Source organism: Myxocyprinus asiaticus, chromosome 16, assembly GCF_019703515.2.
Source record: "Myxocyprinus asiaticus isolate MX2 ecotype Aquarium Trade chromosome 16, UBuf_Myxa_2, whole genome shotgun sequence".
Classification (NCBI taxonomy): Eukaryota; Metazoa; Chordata; class Actinopteri; order Cypriniformes; family Catostomidae; genus Myxocyprinus; species Myxocyprinus asiaticus.
The window spans coordinates 3311683-3327259 of record NC_059359.1 but is presented as its reverse complement, the minus strand read 5'-3'; the positions used below and the strand labels follow the sequence as shown (position 1 = coordinate 3327259).

General features: G+C 44.3%; 1 protein-coding gene and 1 long non-coding RNA gene across 4 annotated transcripts in view; one reads left to right on the top strand and one right to left on the bottom strand.

The window, feature by feature from the left end:
- The window catches only part of LOC127454303 (leukocyte elastase inhibitor-like), a 49997-nt gene that overhangs the window by 26631 nt on the left and 7789 nt on the right, over positions 1 to 15577 (bottom strand). The window lies entirely within an intron of this gene.
- Positions 1613 to 4710, top strand: LOC127454322 (uncharacterized). Its single transcript, XR_007899511.1, has 3 exons — positions 1613 to 1760; positions 2442 to 2567; positions 4299 to 4710. It is a non-coding gene; the product is annotated as an uncharacterized LOC127454322 (long non-coding RNA).

The window sequence follows — 15577 nt, the reverse complement described above, 5'->3', positions numbered from 1 at the left end:
CACTCTACATCAGGAGGTTGGTTTAATAGTAAAATAAAATATATTCAGAAATTATAGATTCTAAAGGCTTATTTTAAAGTTGGCCACAAAATGGACACATTTGTTTTATTCTCAGAACATTATCAACCTATTTACACGCTCATGGATCATGATGTGAGTCTCGTCAATGGTTTATTTGGCATCCCATTCAGCACACAACTGAATAAAACAGGCAGCATGACACTGATAGATGATTACTGCCAGAGTAACATTCACATACAGGTGTGAGGGACTTCAGCATTTCAAAAAATAACACAAAGAACAAACATTTTCCTCTCTCATTTAGTTTTGCTTGTGTGTCCCGTCTGCATGTGAATGATGCGAAGATCTATTGGGATTTTACTAAAGTTCATCACTGAAAATATTTGCTCACAGACTTGGCACTAAACAGCACACGCAGCCTCATGAATGGACACGGATTTGCTGCATCACACTTTTCTTTGAGCAGAATATTACACTATTGAGCACTTTAAGGTTTTTTTTCCGAAGAGAGGAGAGAGAGTATGCACTCGCATGCATGGTTGCCAGATTGCGTAAATTAAGTATGACATAAGGCTAAATATTTCCTATTTGTGCAAGTATAAATCTCTGATTGGGGTGTTGCATATATTATCTGGAAACCCTGAATATATTAAAAGCTTGTGGATGCACGATAGGTCCCAAAGCCAGATAAATGAAAGCTTTAATAAAAAACGTTCATGATAAATCGACACGCGGGCAGTAGTTTGCCCTGGTCTGCAATTGAGGGTGCTCTAAGGTTCGTTTGTGGGTGCTTAGCACCCTCAAGCACCCCCGTAGAACCAGGCCTGTCTCTGCACTATATCTTGATTTTTTTGTGTGTCATTTCAATGATTAAACTGTCTACAATACATTTTTACATAAACAATGAAAGACCATGCGGCCACCATGGAAGCTTAGTGAGGTCCCCCTGGTTGAGAACCACAGAATTGGGTCATTCTGAATCAAGACGACCTTCGTTACATCATTCTTTTGAAAATATGCAGTGTTGCTTTCTGTAATTCATCCCAGTGAAGTGGAATAGCCTTATATAACAAACACACAACACGCATGGACATGTGGTCTGAGATGTAGAAGCTTATTGATGGGTGAATATGGTCACTCCAGTGTCCTCACTTGGAGGTAGGATAACGTGGGACAACCTTGCCCCATCGCAATGTATTACATCTTAATTTTTGCTGACTGAGAGATATGCAAACCATATGCTTTCATAAAATGCACATTGTGCATTCTGTTTTATTACCTGCTCATTTAGCAATCTTTCGATCTTGTTTCTCCAGATGTTTGTGGTTGAATAGGTGAGAAAATTCTATTTTACAAGTCCTCTGGGCCTTCGTTTCATAGTGTTACGGTGGTTGGCAAGATGGGCGTGTACGTGCTCTCTCTGGCTCAAACATGATTCATTTTGACAGCTGTGGTAAAGAGGGAGAGAGAGGGAGTGAGAGACAATCTGCCAATCTGGTCACAAGAGCTGAGGTTTTATAAAAGGGCGGAGCTCCAGTGAAAACTACCCCTGAACAAGTCTCTTCATTCGCAGAACGCTCATGCTGTCGCAGTCTGGCTGGCAGAGTTCTCCCATCTTTTTAGTCCAACTTTGCTTGTTAGAAATGCACTAGTTTCTTTTTGTACTCAACCTTTGATGGGTAAGATCTCGCTGGTTGTTTGGACTGCTTGTTTTTTCCTTGGAGCACAATTGCAGCCAGGTTGGTAGATGCATCCTGAACATGTCTACCATTACCTAAAACACTCCTTACCCATTTCCAAGTGATTGGCGTACTCCTAGTATGTTTTATGTAGTTGAAGAGGATGTTGTACTTTTATTGTGGCTTTCTCACAAATTTATATATGTAGTTAAATTACCAAAGTCATTATGACTGATTATCGTCAGAGTTAATGAAGGGTCCAATGGGTTATGACCATTGTTTTGTAGAACATTTGTGAGTAACAATGGCTTGCAGGTTTTGGGTGAGTTTCAGTCTGAAGATCTGGTTCAAACCAGCACAGTATGTATTATCAGACAACAGATTACTGTCACCCTGACTTGATTCACTGAAACCGGAATCAACTGGACTTAAATTTGTTTGGGGTTGTTGCCTATGGCTATAAGTGTTCCTTTCCACTTGCATCAGCCTTGTCCGGTTTATGGCAAAAGAAAACCTTCTGTGTTTTCATTTTTTAACTCTCATGGGGTCCATTTCACCTCGGTGAGGTTTTCTCGCTCTTCTAGAACACAGCCTTGGAATTTTCAATCAGAAGGAATAAAAGTTGACCATTGATGCATTAGACACTCAATGTTTGGATTCAAAATGGATTTTGGATGTTGAATTTGCACAGCATTTGCATTCTGGTTAGTTGCTTAATTAACTTGTCCTCTTCGTCTGCAGGTTGTCACACTGCTTCGGCTTTACACAACTCCCCAGGAGGTTAATTCAGCCACTTTGTGTGCAAAAACTGCCACAATGATCATCAGGCTGGGCAGACTGACTCCTGGATACTTCTGTCTCCTGCAGGTATGTTATTGTTTTAATCTTGGGTTAACTTGGGTTCAATATGCGAACATTTTTTGATTGCTTATTTAAAATGTGAAACTTGTGTAATATCTTTTTCTAGGAGCAAGAAATGCTAGTTAGTTTTGGATGCGTAATTGTCCCTTGGAAAGATCAGACTGGTGCCACCCAGCTTCAACCCAAAGCCATATCACAGCAGCCCACTGAATTCCTGTTGGCTAAAAGTGACTGAACCCTAATTATATGAACAATGACCATGATGGGTTGAATGAAGGCTTGTATACGCATGGGAAATACTAGCTTAGATTCATCTCTCATCATCTGGATGTGATTCTCATAGCTTGAAATACAAAAATAGCATGAAAGCCACAGGGGGGATTAGTAGCAAGCAGGCAAACATTTCTTAATCAGTCATTAATTGTTTATTTTAACCAAAAAAAAGTTTTGACGTTGAAAACATAGTGGATCCGTTGTCACTGAGCTCAAATTTGGAACTTGATTGTGGACTTTAACCAGTGTTACTACCTAAAAGTATTTTTCGCAACAACGAAAAAATTGTGTACATTTTCCATTAATGGCCTATTTTTTCCAACAAGCAGTGACATAGTGGTACAATTGCTGTTTTTAATGTCACAAAGTATTGCGGATGCGGCTTTATCGCCTACCAAACCGTTGTCATAATCACACGCTAACTATAGTTTAACTACTTTGGAACTGTAGCTTAACAGGCCACAAGCTACTCATAATTTAAAGTAGCATCCCCAAAAATGACATATTGGCATAGAATTTTGGTTTGCTTAAATTGTTACAATGTCCTCACCACACTCTATGATTGACCTAATGATTGGAGATTAATTCTTAAATCTTTTTAATATGAAGTAGGTTTATCTTCTTACTATTCTTAGACCCGTATAGACCTACTAGGTTTAATGATGCTTGCTAAAAAGCGCATTAACCTAATCTTCTTGACACCTTTTTGAGATCGGTTTCTGTTAGAGTCAAAACTTGGTGTGGCATCATTTGTTCAACTCCATCGGAGCGTAATAGTATCGTGTTGTTTATTGACATCCATCTTAGGTGATCTGATCACAAGAGATCAGTGCTAAATATAAGTGTAAATGGGATCCAAATGTTTGTGATTGGATCCCTCAAATCACATTCGGAGATTGTAGAAAACTCATGTGAACACCTCAGATTTGTAGTATAAACGCTAATGTGCCATGTTGCATCCCAGACAACAGCAAAGTGGTGCCCTCTCGCTCATAATTAACAATTGTGCAAAAACAAGAGTTGTAAACATTGATTATGTGCAGCTTTAAAAGAAAATGAATGTCCAATCTAAATGGACCATAATGTGCTGTTTTGATAGACCCCTATCTGTGACCCACTAATTTCTCAAGGGCCTCTTAAATATAATTATATCTGATAATGTCGTAATCTTTCACTTCCTGTTAAAGGTTCTTTAAGCAATTCCAGCAATCCTTGTTGGCTTTCAAACTGTGGTGTGCTTATGATTACCCACAAGCAGAACATTGTTCCTGTTTGAAAACTGTTTTATTGGCAATACAAATGTAATGATTGTGTTTAACCCACATGCCTGGGCAGGTGGTGGAACACTGTGGTCTTTGAAAGGAAGTCAGATGACTGTATAACGTTTCAAGGTTTTGCTTTGGTCTTCTTGCATGTTGTAGCTTGAGCATATGTTGACCTTCATTTTTGATGTTCTCTCTGCAGAGGCAGGTAGCAGGTAGCAGGTGAGGTGCAGGCCCCAACACACGACCGCTCCGTCAACCAAATCGCTATGATGCTGGCCATCATTTGCCTTGGCTTGTCCTACTACAGTGCCAAGCAGATGACAGAAAAGGTACGCCAAGAGCCTGCCCCATGAAGATGCACCTAGCTCCGGTTTGTTGGTATCTGGAGAAGACATATCCAAATTGGAGACGGAGATAGAAGTTGACTGAACACAGATATGTCTAGCTATGCTAGCTCTATTGAATGCATTGTTGCATTCCAAAATGTGTCACCATGCAATTCATAACACAGTGCTAGTACCTGTTGCATTCTCCACATTGCCACAAAGGATGCTATAGCAGGCTTTAGCATAAACACAGATGTGTCTAGCTATACTCGCTCTACCCTTCCAAAAAAAAATCTAAACTAGCCACAGATTTGCCCCTTTTTAGTTTCACATCTAAATTAGCTTTTGATTCGCTGCAAATGTTTGCCAAAAGTTTGCAGCTCTTTGCTGGTAGTGGCGAACCTCCGGCAAACCTTTGGCAACAATGGACAATTTGCCACAAAGCTCATTTGCATGTGAAAATGATCAGTGGTGAATTTGTGGCAAGTTTGCGACAAATTTGCCATGAACTCTCAATTTTCACAAGGGAATTGAGCGCATTGTTGTCTTCCGAAATTTGTCACTGTGGAATTAATAACGTAATGCCAGTACGTGTTGCATTCTCAGCATTGCCACAAGGAATGCTATAGCAGGCATTAGCATAAACCCAGATAGCTATGCTAGCTCTAATGAGCGCATTGATGCTTTTGAAATGTGTCACAATGCAATTCAAAACACAATGCAAGTACGTATTGCATTCTACGCCTTGCCACAAGGAATGCTATATCGAGCATTAGCATAAACACAGATGCTTCTAGATATGCTAGCTCAATTGAACACGTTCATAACACAATGCAAGTACTGTTTTTTTTCTTTCTTTTTTTTCTCCCCCTTTCTCCCCAATTTGGAATGCCCAATTCCCAATGCGCTCTAAGTCCTTGTGGTGGCGTAGTGACTCACCTCAATCCGGGTGGCAGAAGATGAATCTCCATGTCTGAGACCGTCAAGCCGCACATCTTATCATGTGGCTTGTTGAGCACGTTACCGTGGAGATGTAGCGTGTGGAGGCTTCATGCTATTCTCTGCGGCATCCACGCACAACTCGCCGCGAGAACCACATTATAGCAACCACAAGGAGGTTACCCCATGTGACTCTACCCTCCCTATCAACCGGGCCAATTTGGTTGCTTAGGAGACCTGGCTGGAGTCACTCAGCAATGCAAGTACTGTAAGGAGTTCTATTGCTGGCATTAGTCGCATATGGCCAATTGTCTCTTTCTAGTCTGCTACTATCATGGCGCAGCAACACTTTGAAAAGAGTTCCTTAGCAAGTTAGATATTAAAAACGTGTTTCTATCTAGCTAAATGGATAATAAAATCCAGTTTAACAGCACAGACATTTAAAGGTAACTATCATCCCCTTGAGAAAAAGGATCGCTATTTTCATTATAACGCTAAAACGCATGTTAAATATATACAAGCATTTGTGTAGAGTATGTTTCTGGCCTTACTCTGCTGTTCTATTTGCTTGTTTTTGCTTTGCATAAATGCTCAGGGCAGATGGGATGCCCCGGGACTGCATTGCATGAAGCGTGCTATTCTGCATTTCATCTTTTGCTCCTCCCACCACCGCTTTGCTCTCTGATCACTGGGCAAAAATATAGCTTGGGCAGTTTTGACATGTAAGCTTACGACATGAACCCAAACACAGTCGCCTCATTGGCTGTCTGGTGATGCATCATGATGTCGTTACAGTTTCAAGCCACAGAAACAAAGAGACGGGGATCACATTGGTGACAGCGTAATGCACATGGTTGCTTTAGAAAAACACTTCCAAAAACATATTTTTATAAAGAAGGGTCAGAACAAGACTTAATATGAGTTAACAGTGGCATTTTCTGTTTGTAAATATTTTGATGATGGTTTATGGATATAAAATTGGAGGAAAATTGTTCCCTATCTGTCACTCACTTGACGCTGTGTCTATGTAGTGACACTAGGGGTCACCCTTGGGAGCCCCAAACACCTCTGATCTTTGAGAAAAGGTCAATGGGAATTGGCGAGTGGAATTTGCATACCACTCCCCCGGACATACGGGTATAAAAGGAGTTGGCTCGCAACCACTCATTCAGATTTTTTCTTTGGAGCCGAGCGGTCGTGTTCAGAGAGCTGAATCCTCTGCCGTTCCATTCACCTCTAAAAAACTGTTGGAGTTTATGGTGCATTGCAGCGGCTTCTCCCCCTCACGCACTGGTGGAGTGCAGAGAATGCCCCTGGGTGCTTCGACAGTCTAAAAGAGTATATATTCTTACAATAAAAGAGTATATTTTCCCTACTAAAATAGTGGCACTCATGGAGAGTGTCTTTTTAAAGATGCCTTTCCATCTGTGGTTGTTACCTCTCCGCTTCCGATGGCCACAATTGCTGTCTTACGTGCTTGGGCGCTGCCCACGCGGAGACAGCATTTGTGGACGGGTCATGTTCTCACTGCGAGAACATGACCATGGCAACGTTGCGGTCACGGCTTTCTGTCGTTAGAGGGAAAGAAACCCCAGTGGCTCCCCGTCTCGGTCCTTCTACCTACGGATTTGATGCCACGTTGGTTAGCACTAGGGGCTATTTGGGGACCCCAATGGGAGCCTCTCCACCAGGTAACCCCCACGGACCTCCCATACCCCAGTACGCTCGTTTGCCTTGGTCGAGTTCTGGGATGAGACTGCCGGTTCGTCTCAAGGTGAGTTCGCGATCTCATTCGGCGCTCGCAAAGTGGATGAGCTCTCGATCGCAGCATCGGAGAGCGGGCTGGTCCAGTCTGACAGCGAGGACTCGACTGGGCTCCCACCATCGGGTGTGGTCACCCAGTCACAGGCCGATGTGGAGCTGGCGGCCATGCTTTCCCGGGCGGCTGCGAGCGTCAGGCTGGAGTGGAACTCTCCACTCCCCCGAACCCTCGCGGCTTGATGATTGGTTCCTGGGCTCAGAGCGCCGCTCACGGGTTAAAAAGGGGAAAAATCCCCCCCCCCCCAAAAAAAAGCAGACGGGAACTATTCAGCATATTTCCCCCCCCCTGCATCGACGACACCGGCTCTGCCGCAGCCCGGGCCAGTGGATCAGCCCCGGCGTAGAGCCACCTGCAGGAAGCAGATGCCCCCTGTCTCACTGCCCACCTCCAAGAACCCGAGGAAGGCTTCTAGCTGCCCCTGAGACATGCGACCCAGGCACGTGGAGACTTGCTGCAGGCCTAGAGATGGTAAGCAGACCACTCCATCCCCTGGTGGAGAATCCTTTGTTGCCTTTTCTTTGATTCTCCGCATGCCCAAAAAGCTGCGGTACCCACATGTTCAGAAAAGGAGCAGTTTCCTCATTTCCTGGGTCACACACCCAGTGCTTACGACCATCGTTATTGCGATTGCCGGACACTGCACATTAATGGCTGGCATGACACTTTGGAGGTGAGACCCCCGCCCCTGAGTGTCCAGCTGCAGCACAACACACCTGCCCAGGCAGTTGTGATGGATTACGAGGACGGTTCCTTCCTCCCCTGTTGCTGACCGGTCCTATGGTTGGTACCCAGAGCCAGGTAAGTGCTTCGATGTCCCCAGACTCAGCATGGCCACGAGTTAGGGGTCTGAGCCCCCTCGAAGTGGTGGCTCCGCCCCGCCGCGAGGCCCCACCTGCCGGTACGTCCGACACGATTGTCTCCTTGGACCCCTCACCCAGAGCTTGGGGGCATGGCTTGCGCTCCCCAACCCATCGCGATGGCTGACCGGCGATTCAGTTTGCCAGGCACCCACCCAGGTTCAGCGGCATCCGTTTTATCTCAAGTGCAGGGTGAGAACGCCACTGCCCTGCCTGCAGAGATCGCATCCCTTCAGCGGAAGGACGCGCTAGAGCTTGTCCCTCCAGTCGAGATGAAGAAGGGGTTCTACAGCCCCTACTTCATCGTGATCCACCCCAAGTCTCAAGGGCGACCCCTAGTGTCACTACATCGACACAATATCTCGTTCCCTCCATCAGGGAACGGAGGTTATGAAAGTAACCAGGCCGATTTTAATTGATGCTGCATCCAAGCCACTAGGTGTCACTGTAGGTCCAAGATGACACAAATGCAAAAGTTACTGAGTGTACCTTTAAACATGCTTAAAACAAGATACATTTACCTGAGAAGTAAAACTGTATAAGATTTTGATACTATATTTTGAATATGTGTCTTTTGTCTTGTTTTATTGACAGTTTTACTTGTTTTAAGCATAAAGTTCATTAAATTTATTCCTTTAGGCCAATGTATTATTTGCTAACCACAGTTTCTAGCTATATATAGAAAAGTTAAATAAAATGTAAAACAATTAGATTATGCATCATGCAGTGACAAAGATACATTTTTGTTTTTACATTTACATTTATGCATTTGGCAGATGCTTTCATCCAAATTGACTTCCAGTGCATTCAAGGTATACATTTTATCCGTTTTTTTTAATTTTTATTATAATTTTATTAAAGTGCTTCACAAAACATAAAAATAATAAAAGCCATTCTATATAAATGAGTTTTAAAAGAGACATACAAACAGACACAGATTCAGCAGATATAATATCCCAGGGCAGGCTGTTCCATAATCATGGGGCCTTCACTACAAACTCTCTATCACCTTTTATTTTGTATCTGGATCTTGGAACAGTCAACAGTTCAAGACAAGAAGATCTAAGAGGTCTAACTCTTTCACAATGTCTTAATAATTGGGAGCCACCAACCCATGTAATGCCTTATATGTAATTAATAAAATCTTAAAATCAAACATAAGTTGAACTGGTAGTCAATGCAAAGAAGCTAAAACTGGAGTATCATGATTAAAAGACATAGTTCATGTCAAAAGTCTAGCTGTAGCATTTTGCATTGATTGTAGCCTCGCTAAATTGCGTTGATTTAACACTGAAAACAGGGCATTATAATAATCAAGGTGGGACAAATTAAAAGCATGAATAAGCTTCTCTGTATCCCTTAAACTCAGAACCTGTCTCACCTTAACTGATAAAAACAAGACTAACTAACTTCCTGATATTCAAAATTTAACTTTATGTCAAAATAGACGGACACATTTTTTCAGAGTTCTTTTTAGAATCTTGATCGATTATGACAACCTCAGTTTTGTCAGTATTTAACTGAAGAAAATTACATGCCATCCAATTGTTTATATCTACTATACATTTTTGAAGAACATTTAAATTAGTCAGATCATTGGGATTCAACGACAAATATAACTGTAGGTCATCTGCTTAGCAATGAAAAGTAATGTTGTATTTTCAAATCACAGAACCAGGCAGTAACATATACAGGAAAACAAATTGGCCCTAACAGGGATTCTTGCGGAACACCACAATTAACTTTTGAAGAGGAGAACATCTCATCTCCAACAGACACTACAAATTTCCTATTCGTCAAGTAGGAAAGAAACCACTCTGAAGCCACCCAAGATATTCCCACCCATCTCTTTAATGTATCAATTAAAACAGAATGATCAACTGTATCAAACGCTGCAGGTGGTCGAGACCACCGAGCCTCTTACAGTAGATGTCAGATAAACATATGTTACATGGAGGTGAAAGGTGAAAGGGCGCTTGTGTAAGACCTTCAAAAAAGGAAATTGGACAGTCTAGTTCCCTGTCTGTCACTCACTCGATGTTGTGTCGATGTAGTGACACTAGGGGTTCGATCTTGAGAGCTCCAGTCACCTTTGCTTAAAATAGAAATGGCCAATGAAAATTGGCGAGTGGAATTTGCATGCCACTCTCCGTCCCGGACATACGGGTATAAAAGGAGATGCCGTGCATCACTCATTCAGATTTTTTTCTTCGGAGCCGAATGCATGTGTGTTCGTCCTCTCACTCTTTGCTACGCTGCTGGATTCTTACGGCGCATATCAGCGGTCACCCTCACACGGTTGAGTGCTGTGTTTCCCATGGGCGCTTCGGCAGCCTGAGTCTGCAGGTGCTAAAAGAGTATATTAGAAAGAGTATATTTCCTTCTAAAAGTGCTCACGCAAACGCTTGGCGTCTTTTTAAAGATGTCCTTCTGCGTTTGTGCTACTGGATGTGGCCATTATCTCTCCCCTCCGGATACCCATGAAATCTGCCTCGAGTGTCTGGGGTGCCAGCACGCCGAGGCGGCTTTCGTGGAAGGGTTATGTTCTCATTCTGACCGCGGGCGATCTGGATGTGGACATGGGAGCGTTTCCGCCGGCTCAGCCCCCGCGGACCTCCCATCCCCCAGCGCGCTCGTTCTGTCCGGACGAGCTGTCGAGCAATGCAGGCGGTCTGCCTCAGGGCGGGTTTAACGTGTCGTTCGTAACTCGCAATGAGGATGAGCTTTTGGTTGCGCATCGGAGGGTGAGCCTGGTTAGAGCTCTCCAGCCCCTCACGGTGGCTCATCAGGATGATTCACCTCGGCTACACGATCCAGTTCACCAGATGTCCGCCCTGGTTCAGTGGCGTCCTCTCCACTACGGTGCAGGGCAAGGGTGCCTCCGTCCTACGGGCGGAATTTGCCACCCTTCTAGCGAAGGGAGCAATAGAGCCCGTCCTTATAGCCGAGTTGCGCAAGGGCTTCTACAGCCCTTATTTTATCGTGCCCAAAAGAGGAGGAGGGTCACGCCCAATCTTGGACCTGCATGCCCTGAACAAGGCATTACACAGGCTTCCATTCAGGATGTTAATGCAGAAGCGTATCCTGGCGTCAGTACAACATCAGGATTGGTTTGCGGCCATCGACCTGAAGGATGCGTACTTTCACGTATCGATCACTTCCTCGACACAGACCCTTTCTACGGCTTGCTTTCAAGGGACAAGCACACAGTACAAGGTCCTCCCCTTCGGTCTGTCCCTGTCCCCTCACGTCTTTACCAATGTCGCAGAGGCTACCCTGACCCCGCTAAGGGAGAAGGGCATATGCATTCTCAATTATCTCGAGGACTGGCTAATCCTAGCTCACTCGCAAGATCTATTGTGTGCACACAGAGATCTTGTGCTTCAGCACCTCAACCGACTCAGGCTTCAGGTCAACTGGGAGAAGAGCAAGCTGGCACTGAGGAGGCTCTGACCATTGATCCAGGGCAAGCATGTGTTGGTCTGAACCAACAACACAGCAACCGTAGTGTACATAAACTGCAATGGCAGCGTACTCCCGCGTCGCATGTCGCAACTCGCCCGCCACCTCCTCCTTTGGAGTCAGCAGACCTTGAAGTCTCTGCGAGCCACTCACCTTCCGGGTGCCCTCAACCGTGCAGCGGACGCACTCTCATGGCAGGTAACGCTCCACGGGGAGTGGAGACTCCACCCCCATGTAGTCCAACTGATTTGGGAGGGATTCGGGGAGGCACAGGTAGACCTGTTCAAATACCAAGACTTCTTTCATTGCCCCCTGTGGTGCTTCCTGTCTGTGGCCCCCCTCGGTATGGATGCCTTGGTGCACAGCTGGCCTCGGGGGCTATGCAAGTATGCGTTTCCTCCTGTGAGCCTCATTGCACAGACTCTGTGCAAAGTCAGGGAGGACGAGCAGCAAGTCCTGTTTGTTGTGCCGTACTGGCCCAACCGGACTTGGTTCTTGGCTCTGATGCTTCTGACAGTAGGATGCTCCTGATGTCCATTCCCCTGAGGCAGGACCTTCTCACTCAGGGGCAAGGCACGCTCCAGCACCCATGGCCGGCCTTTGGAATCTCCACGTCTGGCTCCTGGATGGGACGTGGAAGACCTAGCAGGTCTTCCACCAGCAGTGGTAGACACGATCACTCAGGCCAGGGCCCCCTCTACGAGGCGGCTGTATGCCTTGAAGAGGCGTCTTTTCGCTAACTGGTTTTCTTCCAATGGGGACGACCCAGAGAGATATACTGTTGGGTCTGTGCTGTCTTTTCTTCAGGAAGGGTTGGAGAGACGGCTGTCTCCCTCTACCCTGAAAGTGTACGTGGCTGCCATAGCAGCTCACCACGATACACTGGACGGCGATCCCTCATGACAGCACGACCTGATCAACAGTTTTCTCGAAGGCACGAGGAGATTGAATCCTCCTAGACCATGCCTGATCCCCTCTTGGGATCTCTCTGTGGTCCTGCCTGCCCTACAGAGAGCCCCGTTTGAGCCCCTGGAGCAGGCCCAGCTCAGCACTCTTTCTCTGAAGATGGCCCTCCTGGTGGCGCTCACTTCCATAAAGAGGGTTACCAGCGAATGCCTGGAGTTCAGGCCGGCTCACTCTCACATGATCTTGAGACCCCGGCCCAGTTACGTGCCCAGAGTTCCCACCACTCCTTTTTGGGACCAGGTGGTGAATCTGCAACCGCTCCCTTCAGAGGAGGAAGACCCGGCCTTGTCATTGCTGTGTCCAGTTCATGCCCTGCACATCTATCTGGACTGCACGCAGAGCTTTAGACGCTCGGAGCAGCTCTTTGTCTGTTTTGGAGGACAGCAGAAGGGGAAAGCTGTCTCCAAGCAGAGGTTGGCCCATTGGATTGTGGATGCCATTTCTCTCGCATACCAGTCTGAGGACTTGACATGCCCCTTGGGAGTCCGGGCACACTCCACTAGAGGTGTTGTGTCCTCCTGGGCACTGGCAAGGGGGGGCCTCTCTAGCAGACATATGTAGAGCTCTGGGTTGGGCTACACCCAATACCTTTGTAAGGTTTTATAACTTACGCATAGACCCAGTTTCGACCCGAGTGTTACGTGGTAACAGCAGGTAGACCGGGCGGCCGTTTGGATGTACCACTTGCATTGCGCCTTTCCCCTTTTTCAAAGGTGATAATGTGCACTTTTTTCCACAACAGTTCCCTGTACCAGTGAACTCCGGATTGTGTCATAGTATATAAGGAGCCTCCAAAAACAGCCTAGTCCTTCAAGAGCAAGGATCATTCGAGACTTGTCAATTTACCAACAGATGTTTCAGCAAATAATCCAGCACTTTGAGAACAATGTTCCCCAAAGACAGATTGGACGGATTTTGGGCATTTCACCCTCTACAGTGCACAATATAGTTAAAAGATTCAAGGAATCTGGTCAAATCTTGGTGCATAAAGGGCAAGACAAAACCCATTTCAGAATGCTCGTGATCTCTGTTCCCTCAGACATCACTGTCTTAAAAACATAATTCATCTGTAATGGATATCATGAACATGGGCTTGGGATTACTTTAGTAAACCTTTTTAGTCAACACCACTTGCCGCTGCATCACAGATGCAAGTTAAGACTTTACTATGTAAATGAGAAGCCCTACATCAACACTGTCCAGAAGCACTGCCGACTTCTCTGGTCTCGGTCTCATCTTAGATGGAAAGTAGAACAGTGGAACCATGATTTTTGGTCCGAAGAGTCCACATTTCAAATAGTTTTTGAAAAACACAGCCGTCGTGTTATATGAGCCAAAGAGAAAAAGGACTATCCAAGCTGTTATTAGCGTCAGGTCCAAAAGCCAGTGTCTGTATTGGCCAGGAGTGTATCAGTGCCCATGGCATGGGTAACTCGTACATCTGTGAGAACACCATTAATACAGACAGATATGTAAAAAGTTTGGAGCAACATGTACTGCCATCCAGCACCGTCTTTTCCAGGAACAACTTCAAACCACATACTGCCTGGATTACAAGTGTATGGCTGTGTGAGCAGAGAGTGTGGGTGCTAGATTGGCCTGCCTGCAGTCCTGACCTGTCTCCAACTGAAAATGTGTAGCGCATTATTAAGCACACCATCCGGCAACAAAGACCTCTGTACAGTAGTGCAGCTAAAGACCTACATAATGGATGAATGTGGGAAAATTCCACTTTCTAAACTTAACAAACTTGTGTCTTAAGTGCCCAATTGCTTAATAAGTGTTATTAGAATAAATGGTAATGTTTCACAGTGGTAAACACTCAACTGTCCCAGCTTTTTTGGAGCGTGTTGCAATCATCTGATTTGAAATTACTGTAAGTTTAAAAATAACAATGAAATTCACAAGGTAAAACATCATATAATGTGTAGTTGTAGTGCTTTCAATATAGCACAGGGTGAGTATAATTTACAAATCACTCATTTTTGTTTTTATTAGCATTTTTCATACTGTCCCAATTTTTTCAGAAATGGGGTTGTACATAGCATCATTTGTTTGCAGATGTTACTTGGTTTCATATGATATAATGATAATAATTATGTAATGCAAAGACTAAAATAAAAATGTGGTTCCAATAAAATATTTAAACATCAGTTATTGATCGGCATGTAATTTTCTCCATACGTTTTTGAGGCATCAATATATTACCATTAGCCGACATTTAAATCAGAAGCCTAATTTGTTTGCTTTACAATTCACTGTCAGTTAGCCTTTCGTTTAATGTAGTCTGGCGTAATAGCTTTGGGAGACCACAAGAGGGTGATATAACATTTACAGTACTTCAGTGATTCCCAACCACTGTGCCGTGGCACACTAGTGTGCCGTGAAAGATTGTCAGGTGTGCTGTGGAAAATTATAAAATTCAACAAAATAAATAAATGCATAAAAACAATTAAAAAAATTCAGGGATTCAATCTCTTTACCTTTCGGAGAAATTTGACATTTTGAAACCATAATTGGTCACTTTTGTGATTGTGAATAGCAATGATTAATGTGCAAAAGTGACTGATATTTATACACATTAAGGGTCTTTCACATGACTCGTGTCAGCACACATACATTGAAGTCTATGAAGTGTCGCCACTTTACACCAAAGTGTTTTTCACACACGTTTTTGCTTCACCAATAATGTCTTTGAGAGTACTAAGCAACAAGAAATATTTAAAAACTGTCCAAATTTGTGAATAAACATTGAATGTCTCATCATTTCTTTTAATTAAATATTACCTTATCGTTTACGAATATCAGAGACCCCAGTTATTGAACTAATTTAAATTCACCAAGAAAACGCTTAGACCTAAACATAAACGAGTCCTTTTGTTACTTTCTGCTATCAAAGCAACTGCAAGTTTTTTTTCTCTCTTCCAAATACATGTTTTCAATGTTTATTGTGCACACCTCCCACTTTTTTATGTGGCAAACTCATAAAATCGCCCCTCTGTGACACTTTCTGCAACTCTTGTCATGTGGAGGGCAATGGGGCGCTTGATGCTGGCGTTGAACGGAGCGTTGACGCCTTGACTCAACTTATGTGAAATGCACTTTA